General features: G+C 44.6%; 1 protein-coding gene and 1 long non-coding RNA gene across 3 annotated transcripts in view; one reads left to right on the forward strand and one right to left on the reverse strand.

Annotated features, from left to right (window-relative positions):
* The window catches only part of CORO2A (coronin 2A), a 65,661-nt gene that overhangs the window by 26,009 nt on the left and 23,537 nt on the right, over positions 1-16,115 (reverse strand). Inside the window, exon 1 of one of the 2 annotated variants that reach the window (XM_083593547.1) lies at positions 8,530-8,779. The exons of the other annotated variant lie outside the window; for it this stretch is intronic. The gene's annotated coding sequence lies outside the window, so the exon portion shown is untranslated. Of the gene's footprint in view, positions 1-8,529; positions 8,780-16,115 lie in introns of those variants that run through there. 2 annotated transcript variants of the gene reach the window in all.
* LOC310753062 overlaps positions 1-16,115 on the forward strand; it is a 58,466-nt gene that overhangs the window by 4,590 nt on the left and 37,761 nt on the right. The gene's annotated exons all lie outside the window — the stretch shown is intronic.

Genomic DNA, 16,115 nt, shown 5'->3' on the forward strand with positions numbered 1-16,115 from the left:
TATTGCTTTAATACCTTCCAAAAATGGTCCTTCTATTCCTACTGTTTTCATACATTGTATTAAAAACCTCCAAGAAACATTATCGAAAGCCTTTTCGGCATCGATAAAAATCATCGCCGCAGGAATGTCGGTCCTAAGATCCAAATACTCAATAATGTCCAGTATATGCCGAACATTATCTTTTAATTGCCTGTTAGGGAGGAATCCCGCTTGATCTTTATGAATAGATTTTGTTAAGTATTTCCTGAGTCTGTTCGCCAAAATATCTGCGAAGATTTTGTAATCGCAGTTAAGTAACGATATCGGCCTGTAGTTACTTACGTCCATCTTTTCAGCATCCGCTTTTGGTATTAATGTGATGTGTGCCTCCCTCCATGAATCTGGAATCTTCCCTCCTTGTAGAACATCATTAATCACTTCACTAAGCACCGGAGCAAGATATTCCCTTAAAACCTTATAATACTTTGCTGACAGTCCATCCGGTCCGGGTGCTTTTCCGGGTTTCATCTTCTTAATAGCCTCGTTAATCTCTTCCATTGTAATCTTCTTGTTTAATTGAGCTCTTTCTTCATCAGTTAAATATTCCCCTCTATACTCTTCCAAGTATTTTCCTATTTCTACATTATCTTCCTCTCCTTTTTCATACAACTTTTCATAGAATTGGAGAAACTTTTTTTTTATTTCATCTGGATCTTCTATTATCATATCTCCCGATTTTATTCTATTAATCACATTTTGCTTTTTCCTTTTTCTTAATTGCCACGCCAGTAATCTCCCCGTTTTATTTGCTGATTCAAAATATTTTTGCTTCATGGATTTAATTCTCCATTCTACTTCTTGGTTTAGTAATGCTGAATATTGTGATTGTAGCACTTTAACTATTTGTTTAGTCCTTTCATCTCCCGAGTTTATTGTTAATTTTTTCTCACAGTCTCTCAGTTGGGTAATAATTTCTTCTTTCTTTTGTTCTCTAAGTTTCCTTCTGTAATTGTTTTGTTGTATTAAAAAACCCCTTAACACTGCCTTACTCGCATCCCAAACTATATTAATTGGGGTTTCTTTATTCAAATTTAAGTCAAAATAATTTTTCAGAGTACTTTTAGCCTTTTCGTTCACCTCGTCAATTTCGAATAGATATTCATTCATTCTCCACCTGTACACTCCCGATATTTCACGTTTTATTTCCAAGACTATTGGACAATGATCAGAAAGGGTTCTAGGCTGGATCTCACATTTTGTTATTCTTGTCGATAATGCACGTGACACCCAAATCTGATCAATTCTACCCCAACTCTGGTGGGGTTCTGAAAAATGTGTGAACTGCTTCGTTATTGGGTTTTTATGCCTCCATATATCTATTAAATCTAAATTTTCCTCAAGATTACTAAATGATCTTGGGAGCTTCCCTTGATTCGATTTCCCCTTTTTTCCACTTCTGTCAAGTTCTGGTATTGGTACACCGTTCATGTCTCCAAGTAGAATTAATTTGTAATTTTCCAAATCTAGTAATATTTGTTCCAATTTTTCAAAAAACTCTGCTTTGTTTGTATTTGGGGCATAAACTGTTACCACATTGATTTTTTCCCCTTGATGATTAAGTTGTATTCCCAGTATTCCCAACTTTCATAGGCTAGATTTCTTATTTGTTTATTTATTTTTTAAATTAAAAATGTTTGATAGAACGTTTATTCCCACAATGGATCTGGATTTTAAATATTACAGAATAGCTGCAACTCAGATGCACCAGCAACATTTGCTTTCTGATACGCAGTTACAAGGAGGGAGATGCAGAAGGGAAGTTAATGAATACCAGGGCACATGTATGCATTGCATGTCAAAACCGCCCCTCAAAAATTCCCCCTAAAGGAAAGCAGGGACAAAATAGGGGCAGTGATTAAGTATAGGTACCAGAAAACAGTCTGATTAGCCAACTCTCCCTAGTTAATAAAGACAATTAGAGCACATGTACCGAACTAAATTAGCAGGGCAAAGGGGAGCAGTGATCTGAGGCAGAAAATTTTCCATTTCATAAGTTCATTAGTAACAATGAAATCCAATTACAAATAAAGTATTAGGTCAGCTTGGCAGTTTAAAAGCTTTTAGCTTTGGTTGCTAAAGCAAGGAAAACAACCATGCTAAATTAGATCATTCTCCAGGACATCAAATAATTTCCCAATGCAAATTACCCTAAATTTTTCCAATTCTATTTTTTTTTTAGAAAACCCACATCACCGTTGGGGAGACAGGCATACTATTAAACTCTTTCAACAGTGGCCCCCCAGCTTCCTCTCGGCTTCACAATCAGAATAAGGTGAAAATGCCAGCAGACCTTATTCTCCTATCATCAGTCATTGCAATGATTTTATTTTTTAAAAAACAAAACTTTAAGAAGCTCAAAAGTGCTCTGGGGATTGGAGAAGAAGAGTCTTCTTGAAGACATCATGGGTGCCTGCCAATCAGAGCTTCTGCAGTCAGTTTGTAGAATTGTGGTTCCCACCCATCTCCCTTCAGGACTTGACCTTGAACAGAAAAGTTCCTTTTGCGCTGAATGGAGCAAGGGCACTTCCAAACTGAGGCCACTACTTGGGAAAAAAATGTTATGTGTATCTCCACCTTCAGTCTGTTTCGTTTTGAGTTTCTGATGAGTCAGATTGAAGGTGGGAAACTACATGGTTCAGGTAGCTGGTCTGATCCAGAAGGGCAATTCTTAAATTTTTATGCCAATAATAATAATAATAATAATAATAATAATAATAATAATTTTATTATTGATACCTGCCCACCTGGCTGGGTTTCCTTAGTTTCATGCTTAGCTCATTTAGGAACAGTTTCATGGGATGCTGCTACAATGGGATGCTGCTGCTGTCGACTGCATTCTTCATCACTCCCCCGCCCCCTCAAATAATGCAAACATTAAAAGAGAGTAGAAAAAACCAAAATACAGCCATGAACTACCAAGCCATATGTAGCCCACCAGTCACATATTATGGCCTGCCAGGTGTGTGCGACAACTCCTTCCTGCTTTCATTCTAAACAGCAGGTTTATCAGGCTCCTGGTGAGCCACCATACATTCACAGCAAGCTATGAAGATTTGCCCCAACATTAAACCTTAAAACAACAACATTACTGGTGCATAAAATAACCCAGGAAAGAACTGCAGGAAGCTTTTACTAGACTTCTCAAAGACCCAACAGAATGGACTCGTCGACAGTCCCATCCCCATTCCAGGAGGAAATTTTGGAAGAAGGTGCCATGACCAAAAAGTCCCTGCTCCTTGCAGCCTCTCATTTTACCACTCATAGTGAGTTTTCTGGAGCAGGGGACTCACTTGATCAACTGAGCATATGGAGCTGTTAAGAAGGTTTAATGGCAGTTTTTCTTAACCTCGAGTCCCTAGCTGTTGTTGGACTACAACTCCCATCATCCCTGTCCGCTGGTCCTGCTAGTGGGGAGCAGGAAGAGGATGCTAGCGAGGGGTGTAGCCATGACTGGGACCCACCGGGGCAAGCCGGGTATGGGAAGGGTGAGATTGGGGTTGTGGGAAGTATTAATGGGGTGACAGAGGTAGGCAAGGAGGTGGGGGTCAGTGTGAAGCGGCCAGAGGAACAGGGCCCTTCATCACAGCCAGAGGACCCCCCAATCTCCACAATCAAGGTGGGCCCTGAAGCATAGGAGCGGTGGCAGGTACGCTCTGGGAGCCTGAGACAGGCAAGGACACACAGCCCAGCTCACTAGCTGGCGAGGAGGGCTCATTAGCCATAATCATCATCATCATGATTATTATTATTTATTATTTATACCCCACCCATCTGGCTGGGTTTCCCCAGCCACTATGGGCAGCTTCCAACTGAATATTAAAAACAATACAGCATCAGACATTAAAAACTTCCCTAAACAGGGCCGCCTTCAGTTGTCTTTTAAAAGTTGTTTATTGCCTTGACATCTGCTGGGAGGGCGTGCCACAGGGCAGGTGCCACCACCGAGAAGTCCCTCTGCCTGGTTCCCTGTAACCTCACTTCTCACAGCGAGGGAACCGCCAGAAGGCCCTCGGCGCTGGACCTCAGTGTCTAGGCTGGATGATGGGGGTGGAGACACTCCTTCAGGTATACAGGACCAAGGCCGTTTAGGGCTTTAAATGTCAGCACCAACACGTTGAACTGTGCTCAGAAACGTACTGGGAGCCAAAGTAGGTCTTTCAGGACCGGCGTTATATGGTCTTGGCGGCCGCTCCCAGTCACCAGTCTAGCTGCCACATTCTGGATTAATTGCAGTTTCCGAGTCACCTTCAAAGGTAGCCCCACGTAGAATGCATTGCAGTAGTCCAAGTGGGCAATAACTAGAGCATGCACCACTCTGGCAAGACAGTCTGCGGGCAGGGAGGGTCTCAGCCTGCGTACCAGATGGAGCTGGGAGGAGGGATGTGGTTTCTCAAGTAGATTAGGCTCAACACAGGTGAGGGTCACATGCTTCACCAAGCCCAGGTGCTACCATCAAAACTCAAGGGAGAAAAGGGGAGCAGAGCTGAGATGCTCTGTCTGCTCAACTGCTCATGTTGATGGACTTCGGCTTGGATGCTCCAAGATCTCTGCTGGGACTGTGCTTTGGGTTTGACTCTGAACTGTGTTTCTTGACTGTTGGACTTTGGCCCAAGGGACTTGCCCATACGTGGCTGTGCTTTAGTTCTTGACTGAAGCATCATATTTTGCTCCCAAGCCCAAGGTGACTCTACTTCAGGCATAGGCAAACTCAACCCTTCAGGTGTTTTGGGACTACAACTCCCATCATCCCTGACCACTGGTCCTGTTAGCTAGGGATGATGGGAGTTGTAGTCCCAAAACACCTGGAGGGCCGAGTTTGCCTATGTCTGCTCTACTTCTACGTACTATCAATTTATGCTTCTCCTTTGCACGGTCAGTAGTGTTGGCCTGCCTTTAAGACACCTTTGTTTATCCTGACCTTCAGATGACAATTGTTGTCATGAGCCTTCTATCCCTTTCCTGCAAGAATGGCAATTTGACTGCTTTCAGTTCAAACTTAATTTAGATTTGTTTTCAGTTGTATCTATTTTCTACTGCATGCTGCCTTGGACTCCTTCAGGAGAAAGGAGAGGGGAGAAGTAAGAATAAGAAGAAATTTACTGTGGTAATTCCCAAAACAGTTTTTGCTGGATGGCCATCTGTCATAAAGTGTGCCTCCACCCCCATCGTTCAGCCCGGACACTGAGGTCCAGCTCCGAGGGCCTTCTGGCAGTTCCCTCATTGCGAGAAGTGAGATTACAGGGAACCAAGCAGAGGGCCTTCTCAGTGGTGGTGCCCGCCCTGTGGAACGCCCTCTCATCAGATGTCAAGGAAATAAACCACTATCTGACTTTTAGAAGACGTCTGAAGGCAGCCCTGTTTAGGGAAGTTTGTAATGTTTGGTGTTTTATCGTGTTTTTAATATTCTGTTGGGGGCAACCCAGAGTGGCTGGGGAAACCCAGCCAGATGGGTGAGGTATAAACAAACAAACAAATTGTTGTTATTATTATTACGTATTATGCTTTAGTTACTGCAAGAAGATCAAACGCATCCATTCTTAAGGAAATCAGCCCTGAGTGCTCACTGGAAGGGCAGATCCTGAAGCTGAGGCTCCAATACTTTGGCCACCTCATGAGAAGAGAAGACTCCCTGGAAAAGACCCTGATGTTGGGAAAGATGGAGGACACAAGGAGAAGGGGACGACGGAGGACGAGGTGGTTGGACAGTGTTCTCAAAGCTACAAACATGAGTCTGACCAAACTGCGGGAGGCAGCGGAAGACAGGAGTGCCTGGCGTGCTCTGGTCCAGGGGGTCACGAAGAGTCGGACACGACTAAACGACTAAACAACAACAAAATGCTTTAGTTGAGATTCCTGCAATGCAGGGGGTTGGACTAGATGACCCTCAGGATCCCTTTCAACTCTACAATTCTATGACTCGAGGGTTTTTAAAAGGCCAGCATCTTGAACTGTGTTTGAAAACTGACAGGCAACCAGTTAAGATCTTACGATACAGGTATCATATGCTCTATGCAGCTGACTCAGCCAACTTTGTCAGGAAGCTGCACTTCTGGACCAACTGAGCAGTTCAAGTAAGGCAGCCTTGAAAGGCAGCCACACACAGAGTGCGTTGCAAAACAAAACCGAACCAGGAAGCTAGCAGAGAATCTAAGGCAGCTGCCAGGTCCCTCCGAGGGCAAAGCAGAAATGCATACCATGATGCTTAAAAAGATCAAAAAAATCAAAAGCATATTGTGACTTGAAGAGGTCAAGTACTTTGCCAAGCAGAGCCGGAGGCTAAGCTCAAACATCTCTCTTAATCCCGCTGAACGCAGTGTGACTGTGAATAGGTGATCCTTTACACAGCAAAAAGGAATTTAACCATCAGATTTCCTGGCACTAGACGGAGAAGAGATGGTTATCTCTCCTTCAGAAAGTAGGAGGCTGTTTGCCCCTAAGCGCTGTAGACATGTTTTTGCCGAATTATCTGCATATATGTTTGTTTATATCAGTGTAGTCTAGAAGCCCATTAAACGGGAGAAGGTGTTGCTACATCGCTGCACATTGGGAAAGTTTCCAGGCATCGGCAATATGTCACAAATAACTAGGAGGAGGGATGTGTGGGTAAGCCGGCTAGTGTTTGTTGGTTGTTGTTGTTTGGCGGGCTAGCAACTTTTGTAGACTTATTTGCACAGCTGTATGAGAAAGAGGGGAAGAGAAGAGAAAAAGGGGAGGAATGTATGTGAAAACACAGCAGGAAGGAAAACTGCTCATCTCTCTCTCTCTCTCTCTCTCTCTCTCTCTCTCTCTCTCTCTCTCTCTTACCAAGGTCTTTTTGTTTGTTTGCTGCTGTTTCTAAAAGCACTCACTTTCTCTGTTAATTGCACCAGCCCCTTCCACTATCTCATTGCTGATTTACAGGGCGAATATTCCTCCCAGAATAATGCCATGATTCTGCAGTTCCCTACTCCAAATTATAAGGGACACAGGTGGTGCTGTGGGTTAAACCACAGACCCCAGGACTTGCCGATCAGAAGGTCGGTGGTTTGAATCCCCGCCACGGGGTGAGCTCCCGTTGCTCGGCCCCTGCTCCTGCCAACCTAGCAGTTTCAAAGCACGTCAAAGTGCAAGTAGATAAATAGGTACCACTCCAGCGGGAAGGTAAACGGCGTTTCCGTGTGCTGCTCTGGTTCGCCAGAAGCGGCTTAGTCATGCTGGCCACATGACCCGGAAGCTGTACGCCGGCTCCCTTGGCCAATAAAGCGAGATGAGCACCGCAACCCTAGAGTCGGTCACAACTGGACCTAATGGTCAGGGGTCCCTACTTTACCTTTACCTTTACTCCAAAATATGGCATTGATCATGCCCTGAAGGCTTAAGTCTCTCCATCTTTTTCCATCCTAGCCTTAAAGAGCTGCTGGCTCTCTAACCACCTCCCTTCTTCCTTCCAGCGTCATGTGGCACACAGATCCTGGGAACGTGGCAGGTGGTACCACATGTCCGAATGTCCCATCACATCAAGAGATCCCTGCCTATGGAAAACTAGCAAGTCAGGGAAGAGGTCTGCTCCCTGAAGAGCTAGTTTTCTGTAGGCAAAAAGGAGGCAAAACCAAATCAAAACACCACAAGATTACAGAACTATGGCCCCTTTCTTAAAACAACCAACCAGAAAATGGATATAAAGGGTTAAACAGAAGTAAAGTTAAGATCTGGTTACACTACTCTGTACGTTTGGTAGCCTTTTCACCCATTTTAGTCACTGGTGTTCTAAGCATGTGAAAATGTTTTTGAATGATAACATTTCAGCTCATTATTTCTCTCTTTTCTCACCTTGGAAAGCAGATCCAGAGCATGCTATTTATTTTGCACAGGCAAGTGAAATTTGAGACAAGTACATTGCAGATTAGCCTTCAAAATTGCCAAGAGGTTATGCTAAGGTTGCCTTTCCATTCCTTTCTTCAGCGCTCTCCCTTTACTGGCTCCCTCACACTTAAAAAATACAAGCCGTAAGCTCCTCAGGGCAGAGACCTTTCTTTCTGGCTTGTGTTGCACCAGGCCTGTACAACGTGTGATCCCTCAAGCCAAACAACACTCCACAACCAGAGCAATAAGCTTCCTGGGTTTGCTTTTGCTGTGTACCTTAGAGGGCAAGTTATTCGGCTACTGGCAAGTCACAATACATAGCTGAGAGGGTTGGCGGCAGAATTCACCATCCGCCTGCAGCTCCTCGTAGCATGGGGAATAAACAATATCACCTGCTAATGACCGCAGATCAAGTTGTTCCTCAAGGCACAAGAGCAGGCCGGGCAAGATTTTTTCCAGCCATATATTGTGAGCTGACAGCTTGCCCTGATCTTTCAGCCTCAGGCGGAAGCAAAACCAAGAAGCTTGAACATTGCGCCAGAGGGCTGCCTATATGACTGGTGGACCACAAATTGTGCAAGCTGGCATTACATTGTACGGCGCTAAATGCATAAATAATGAAAACATTTCCCCCCCTAAACCACTTACCTTTCATTTATTTGCAATCTGTTTTCAACAAATCAAGCGTTTTGAGGAGATCCAGCAAGTTATTGTTCTGTCGCTTGCGTGAAAATAAATTTTAAAAAAGGCTGACAGATTTTTGTTTGTTTCTGTTAATGACAAGAAAACGAAGGAAAAGAACCAGGAAAAGAGGTAAGTTCAGCAACCCATGCTGACTGCACACGTCTGCCCTCAGCCTGCGCCATCAGATGTGTGTATGGAGGAAACAAAACAATGAAATTGGAACCTGAAACCTTGTCCGGTTGGGCGTGGCCATAGTTGCCTCCCTGCCAGTCAGGTGAATCAGCTCTGTGTACAGTCTCTGCATGTTTACCTGTGACCTCAGGGTATCAGTTACCTACCCTCAGTCTGTTTGGTTAACCTGCTTGAGGGCACCCGCCAAAGCTTAAGTACAGTGCTCAAGGGCTTCTACTAACACAGATTTCTCCTCAAGACAGAGGCACACATTGGCCTAACCAGTTTCCTGTTGCAGGCTCCGATTTTCTTTATTTTCTCTTCCGTTTTTATTTCCCTTTTCCGATACTGCCAAAGGCAGAAGCAGAATTTAAGCAAGATATACTCCCTTAATGCAGGAGTGGGGAACTTTATTTCACCCTGGGGACCATATTCCCTTATGGATAGCCAAGCCAGGGGTTGGAAGGTCTTGAGGCCAAAGTGGCGGGGGGGGAGGGAAAGATATCAGTGTCACATTGGGCCATTGCAGGGGGTCCAGATGACCCTTGTGGTCCCTTCCATACAATTCCATAATACCACTTTACTACTTCCACAAAGACTCATGGGAGCTGTAGTTTGTTAAGGGTGCTTGCAGTTGTCAGGCCTGCCACTCAAAGAGCTGCAATTTTCGGAGTGGTTTAACGGTTGACCCTTATTTTCCGCTTTTGGACTTATCAAAATTACAAAAGAACTTATTTACATATGCAACTACGGCCGCACGGACACTACTAGCACAACACTGGAAAGAAGAAGGTGTCCCAACTAAAGAAGATTGTCAAGCTCAATTAATGGAATATCCTGAAATGGCAAAATTGACAATGAAATTAAGAAGCAGAGATGACAATGAATTTAGGGAAGAATGGAAGATGTTTATTGCATATACAGTGGTACCTCGGGTTACATATGCTTCAGGTTACATACGCTTCAGGTTACAGACTCCACTAACCCAGAAATAATACTTCAGGTTAAGAACTTTGCTTCAGGATAAGAACAGAAATCGTGCTCCGGCGGTGCAGCGGCAGCGGGAGGCCCCATTAGCTAAAGTGGTGCTTCAGGTTAAGAACAGTTTCAGGTTAAGAACAGACCTCCAGAACGAATTTAGTACTTAACCCGAGGTATCACTGTATTTCTGGGTTAGTGGAGTCTGTAACCTGAAGCGTCTGTAAGCCGAGGTACCACTGTGTGTTCAAGCCGTCCTGCTCAGGTGAGCAACCTGGCCGCTGAAGTTTCCGAACCTTCTTCAGAGGCAGCCCTACCTATAACGTATTGCAGTAATCTAACCTTGAGGTTCGATTGCTATCAGACTCTTCTCACAGACAGACACAGATCTTCCTTTTACCAATGTAGGATGATGCAAGCCTCTGCTGGCAGAAAGATGCTGACTTTGTAGTCAGTGCGGATATGCTGAACAGGACGTTTTACGCACGGTCAGCAAGCCGGCCCTCTCCTTTCTGGAGAGGGCTAGGCGGCTGCCCTGCCCTAACACACAGGGAGTTTCACCGAACCGCCATCCAGTCCAGACACTGTACTTATTCTCAGTTACTTCCCAACAGGACTTCCTCTTCCCTGTGTCTTGCCTTCTTTTGACAGGGCATATGAACTGTCACTGCATGATGTATGACAAATACATATAAGCTGTCAGAAAATTCATCTGAGACCCAAATACAGCCGATTTTGTGGTTTAACCATAGAATTGTAGAGTTGGAAGGGACCCTCAGGATCATCTAGTCCAACCCCCTGCAATGTAGGAATATGCAGCTCCCCCATACGGGGATCGAACCTGCAGCCTTGGCATTATCTGCACCACGTGAGCTTATCCCACTGAGCTATCCAGGCTATCTGTATCAATCCTCATCTTGTCCTTTTAACTGCTTCCTACTATGCAGGAAATGCCAATAACTGAATCATCTTTATGTCTTCTTGGGTACAAATTTGCGGGGGGGACGGACGACAGTTCCCCTATGACAATGCCAGCTGTTGCAACCACTGCTCTAGAGGAAATGCATTGAAAGAATTGCATGATTCACCATTACTTAACAGAGACTGATTCCACTAGCTGACAAACGCCCCCTGCTGGTCAATATCACTGTGTACAAAAATAATCCCCTTCAAAATGTAATATTTTACAAGTTTCTGCACCCTGAGCAGAGCTTTCCAAAGGCCAGGATTTGCTTATTTGTTTGATTCCTTAAAGTGGCTCCTATAACCAAGCCATTATGTGCAAAGGCAGAACAGGCAATAAGCACAGATGTACCGACAAACGGTGCCTGTAGTGCAAAGCAGTATTGGAAGCAACACAAAGACTGTACCCCTAGAGCTCCAAAATGTCTAACTCTACCCTTACTTTATCTTCCCAAAGTCAAGCTGTCTCTTGCAATGCTTCCTGCCAAAGGAGGTTAGCCCCGGTGTCTTGTAAGAGATGATGAGTCCAGGACAGTGTTTCCTGTTTTCGGACTACTGTTCCCATCATCCATGACCACTGGTTCTGCTAGCTAGGGATGATGGGAGTCATAGTCCAAAAACAACTGGTGACCCATGCTATAAAATACCCAGAGAATGGAGACTGTTCTGCATGGCAGAATAGCATGGTCATTATCACAATTTGTGTTTTTGTATCTGTGCGGAAAGCAATTGAAAATAAGTACAAATTTCCTAAACCTGTTATGGGCTGAAAAAACAGTTGCGTCGAGTAGCAGCCAGCCAAACTATCTTTGTATAGCACAGCATGGAAGCAAAAGCCTCTCCTGTTGTTTGAACCCAACAACTGCTCTTCAGTACCATTTGTCTGAACATTGAGGTTCAGCTGAACTATTGGGAGCAGTAGTCAAAGATAAAGTTATCCTCCTCTATGAATGTGTCTAAGGTAAAGGTAAAGGGACCCCCGACCATTAGGTCCAGTCGTGACCGACTCTGGGGTTGCAGCGCTCATCTCGCTTTATTGGCCGAGGGAGCCGGCGTGCAGCTTCCGGGTCATGTGGCCAGCATGACTAAGCCACTTCTGGCAAACCAGAGCAGCACACGGAAATGCCATTTACCTTCCCGCCAGAGTGGTACCTATTTATCTGCTTGCGCTTTGACGTGCTTTTGAACTGCTAGGTTGGCAGGAGCAGGAACCGAGCAACAGGAGCTCACCCCATCGCGGGGATTCGAACCGCCGACCTTCTGATCGGCAAGTCCTAGGCTCTGTGGTTTAACCCACAGCGCCACCCGCATCCCATGAATGTGTCTAATGCACTTTTAAACTATCTAAGCCAGTGACCATCACTGCAAGTTGTGAGAGCAGATTCCATAAATCAATTCTGTGTTGTATGAAGAAGCCCTTTCTTTGGTCTGGCTGGAATCCGCCGCCAATCAGCTTCATGAAGTCCTCGTATTATATGGCAGAGGGAATAAATTTCATCTCTATCCACGGTCTCCCTCGGGAGGTTGTGAACTCTCCTTCCTTGGAGGTTTTTAAGCACAGGTTGGGTGGCCATGTGTCATGGATGCTTTAGCTGAGATTCCTGCATTGCAGGAGTTGGACTAGATGACTCTTGGGTCCCTCCCAACTCTACAATCTATGATTCACCACAGCGCTTGCAACTTTATCAGCCTCTACAAGGCCATCAGCTAATATCAGCTAAAACATACTTGGCATGCACCATGAGAACAAACTTTTAGGAAGCAGCATTTTCTCACAAACTGAGATGAACGATCCCCAGTTAAAGAACAAAAAGTAACACATTATAAAACTATGAAGCAGTTTTGCTAAAAGAACAGCAGACACTTCAAACAAACAAACAAACAAACTTCACACCACAAAAAAATCTAATTTTGAAAAGCAGGGAGCAGTGCCCACTGACAACAAGAAATCTGAGATCAGCTATTTTATTTATTCTGTTGTTGTGTATAATTGTTTCTATCATACCCATTGTGTTAATATTGCTCTCACAGGTTTTGCTTTAGTAAAAAGATAAGTAAGAGAACAAGAGACCAACGCCTTGTGATCACAGAACTTGTAACCACAGAGGTACAAGAAGCCAGTCGTTTCAAGGGTTAACTTTTAAGCCTCTGGACACAGTGACCAAGAGATATCGGGAATCTGTGCAGAGCAGCTCCTGGCAAGAGGGGCTGAGAACCCAGCTTTCCTCATCCCAGCATTCTGGATCTTCAACAGAAAATAAATAATAATAAAACTTAAGAGAAGGTCGGTCAAGGAAAGTAATAGAACCACACTATTCTGCCTTGGTCAGACCACACCTGGAATGCTATGTCCAGTTCTGTTTTTTTTTTAAAATACATATTTATTAAAGTTTTAGAAAACAAAGAATTCATCATTTCAAAATGTATCATTTCCATACATAAAGCTCAAGAAAAACAACAATGTGTAACAGAAAAAGGAAAAAAATAAAAGAAGAAAAATGAAAAACAGAAAAAAGAAAAACACTCTTTCTTAAATTTGTAAAGTTCCATGCCCCTCTGTCTTGACCTCCTCACATCCCCCTTTTTTGTGTTCCTCTTTACTCCAGTCAGATTCAGCAAATTCAAAACCTTGTTTCAACCATACTTAATGTTATATTCTAATTATTATGTCCCCATTTTCCATTTTTTAATCCGTACCTCATCTTATAAAGTATGACATAATATTGTTCTATTCATAACCCCTTATCCTTTTTTTTCTTAGATTCTTCTTTTCACACACCTTTGGCCAAGGTCACACAAACCCTGTTACTTTTACTTCCCACATCCTATTGACACTCAAAGATTTTACAATATTTTTGTAGATAGTCCTTAAACTTTTTCCAGTCCTGTTCCATCGATTCTTCTCCCTGGTCACGCTATGTCCAGTTCTGAGTGCCACCAGTTAAAAAGTATACTGGCAAGCTGGAATGTGTGCAGAGGAAGACGACCAACATAATCAAGAGTCTGGAAACCAAGCCTTATGAGGAACGGTTGAAGGAGCTTGGTATGTTTAGCCTGGGAAAGAGGAGACTGAGAGGAGATGTGACAGCCATCTTCAAATATCTAAACGGGTGTCACTTGGAGGATGGAGCAAGCTTGTTTCCCCCTGCTCTGGAAGGTAGGACTTGAACCAAAGGCTTCAAATTACAAGAAAAGAGATTCTGACTAAACATCAGGAAGAACTTTCTGACAGTGAGAGCTGTTTGACAGTTGAACGGACTCCTTCAGAAGGTCATGGACTCTCCTTCCTTGGAGGGTTTTCAAGCAGAGGTTGGATGGCCATCTGTCAGGGATGCTTCAGCTGAGATTCCTGCATCGTAGGGGGTTGGACGCGGGTGGCGCTGTGGGTTAAACCACAGAGCCTAGGACTTGCCGATCGAAAGGTCGCGGTTTGAATCCCCGTGACGGGGTGAGCTCCCATTGCTCGGTCCCTGTTCCTGCCAACTTAGCAGTTCGAAAGCACGCCAAAGTGCAAGTAGATAAATAGGTACCGCTCCAGCGAGAAGGTAAACGGCGTTTTCATGCACTGCTCGGGTTCGCCAGAAGCGGCTTAGTCATGCTGGCCACATGACCCGGAAGCTGTACGCCGGCTCCCTCGGCCAATAAAGCGAGATGAGCGCCGCAACCCCAGAGTCATACGCAACTGGACCTAATGGTCAGGGGTCCCTTTACTTTTAGGGGGTTGGACTAGATGACCCTTGGGGTCCCTTCCAACTCTACCATTCTCTGATTCTAAAAAACCAAAACAATGATGTCACTCCCCTCCCTTAGATTGGTTACTTGAGGACCAGTGGGACATAAGATACCTTCATGTACGCTAAGATGGTATCGGAGTAGAATTGAATACAACTCTTTGCCATTATACGCATGTGCCGTACCTGAAGCGTTGGCTTAGCATCCCACATTTCGGCATAAACATGACACTAGCAGCTTGGTACCGCAGGCTCCTGCTGCTTTACTCCTTTAGGGGCTGCATTACCTAACAAATTGCCAGACACTTGCCATCTGCTCCTTCTATTCACATCATGACACACTACACTGGAGGCTGGGCCTAAAGGAAGGCTCCTATTGTGTGAAAAGAGGAGCGGCAAGGCAGGCTGCTATAGGACATCTCCTTCTGCCACAAATTAAAAAAATATATATCAAAAAATCACCTCTAAGGTACTGCTTTCAAACTTCAAAACACAAACAATAAAACAAAAGCCCAGCTGACCAATGCATGCTGCGTGACTATTATTTCTAAGCAGTTAAGACGTGAACTCTTATCCTAAGCATGGAGTGTATTAGGGGAGGGGTAGTAGGGACGCAGGTGGCGCTGTGGGTTAAACCACAGAGCCTAGGGCTTGCAGATCAGAAGGTCGGTGGTTCGAATCCCCGTGACGGGGTGAGCTCCCGTTGCTCGGTCCCTGCTCCTGCCAACCTAGCAGTTCGAAAGCACGTCAAGGAAAAGCGAACATAGCTCTGTGCTCCAAAAAGATAACTTGCAGAGCTTTCCTTGGGAACTTTTGGGTAGACAAAAATCTAGTGTTCGAAAACCAGAGAGATTGTAAAACAATGTTAAAAGAAGACGGAGATTAGGGAAAATCAGGCGAACCTCATATCCCCACCGACCACATTCCAACCTCAAAACTGTTTCAATGTGTCTGTGATCCAAATCTACTGTATCGTAGCTATCAGAAAGGACACAAGGTTTCAGAGTGCTGTTGCGATTTCTAACTATCCCGTCTCAGTGGCCGGGATCTATGTTTTCTCAACAGGCTGGAAAACTGAAGGAAAGCGGTTCTGAACAATCAATCCCTTAACAGCTAAGGATTAATCTAAGCTCATCTGACTCCTTGTGCCCGGTTGTCAAATACTTCAGTTGGCAGAGCCAGAAACTGAAGCGGTTGGAGCTACAGATGTGATTCTAGGTTACATTTGCCCTATACATTTAAACCAGTGTTTCCCAACCTAGGGTCTCCAGCTATTTTGGGGGGGGGGGACTACAATTCCCATCACCCTTGACCACTGGTCTGGTTACTAGGGGTGATGGGAGTTGTAGTCCAAAAACAACAACAGCTGGAAAGCCAAGTCTGGGAAACCCTGACTTACACAGTATCACACCACTTTAAACTGTCATGGCTTCCTCCAAGGAATCCTGGGGACTGTAGTTCGTGAAGGGTGTTGTGAGCTGTAATTCCCCTCACAAGAGCTACAATTCCAAAAGTTCCCTGGGAAGAGATTGTTAAAGTGCTCTGGGAACTGTAGCTCCCTGAGGGGAGCAGCAAACAGCAGTTCCCAGAATTCTTTGAGGAAAGCTATGACAGGTATTAGTGATGTATGGAAGTGAGAGCTGGACCATAAAGAAGGCTGATCGCCGAAGTGATGCTTTTGAATTCTGGTGCTGGGGGAGACTCTTG

The sequence above is a fragment of the Podarcis filfolensis genome (genome assembly GCF_964270895.1).
Source record: "Podarcis filfolensis genome assembly, chromosome: 17".
Classification (NCBI taxonomy): domain Eukaryota; kingdom Metazoa; phylum Chordata; class Lepidosauria; order Squamata; family Lacertidae; genus Podarcis; species Podarcis filfolensis.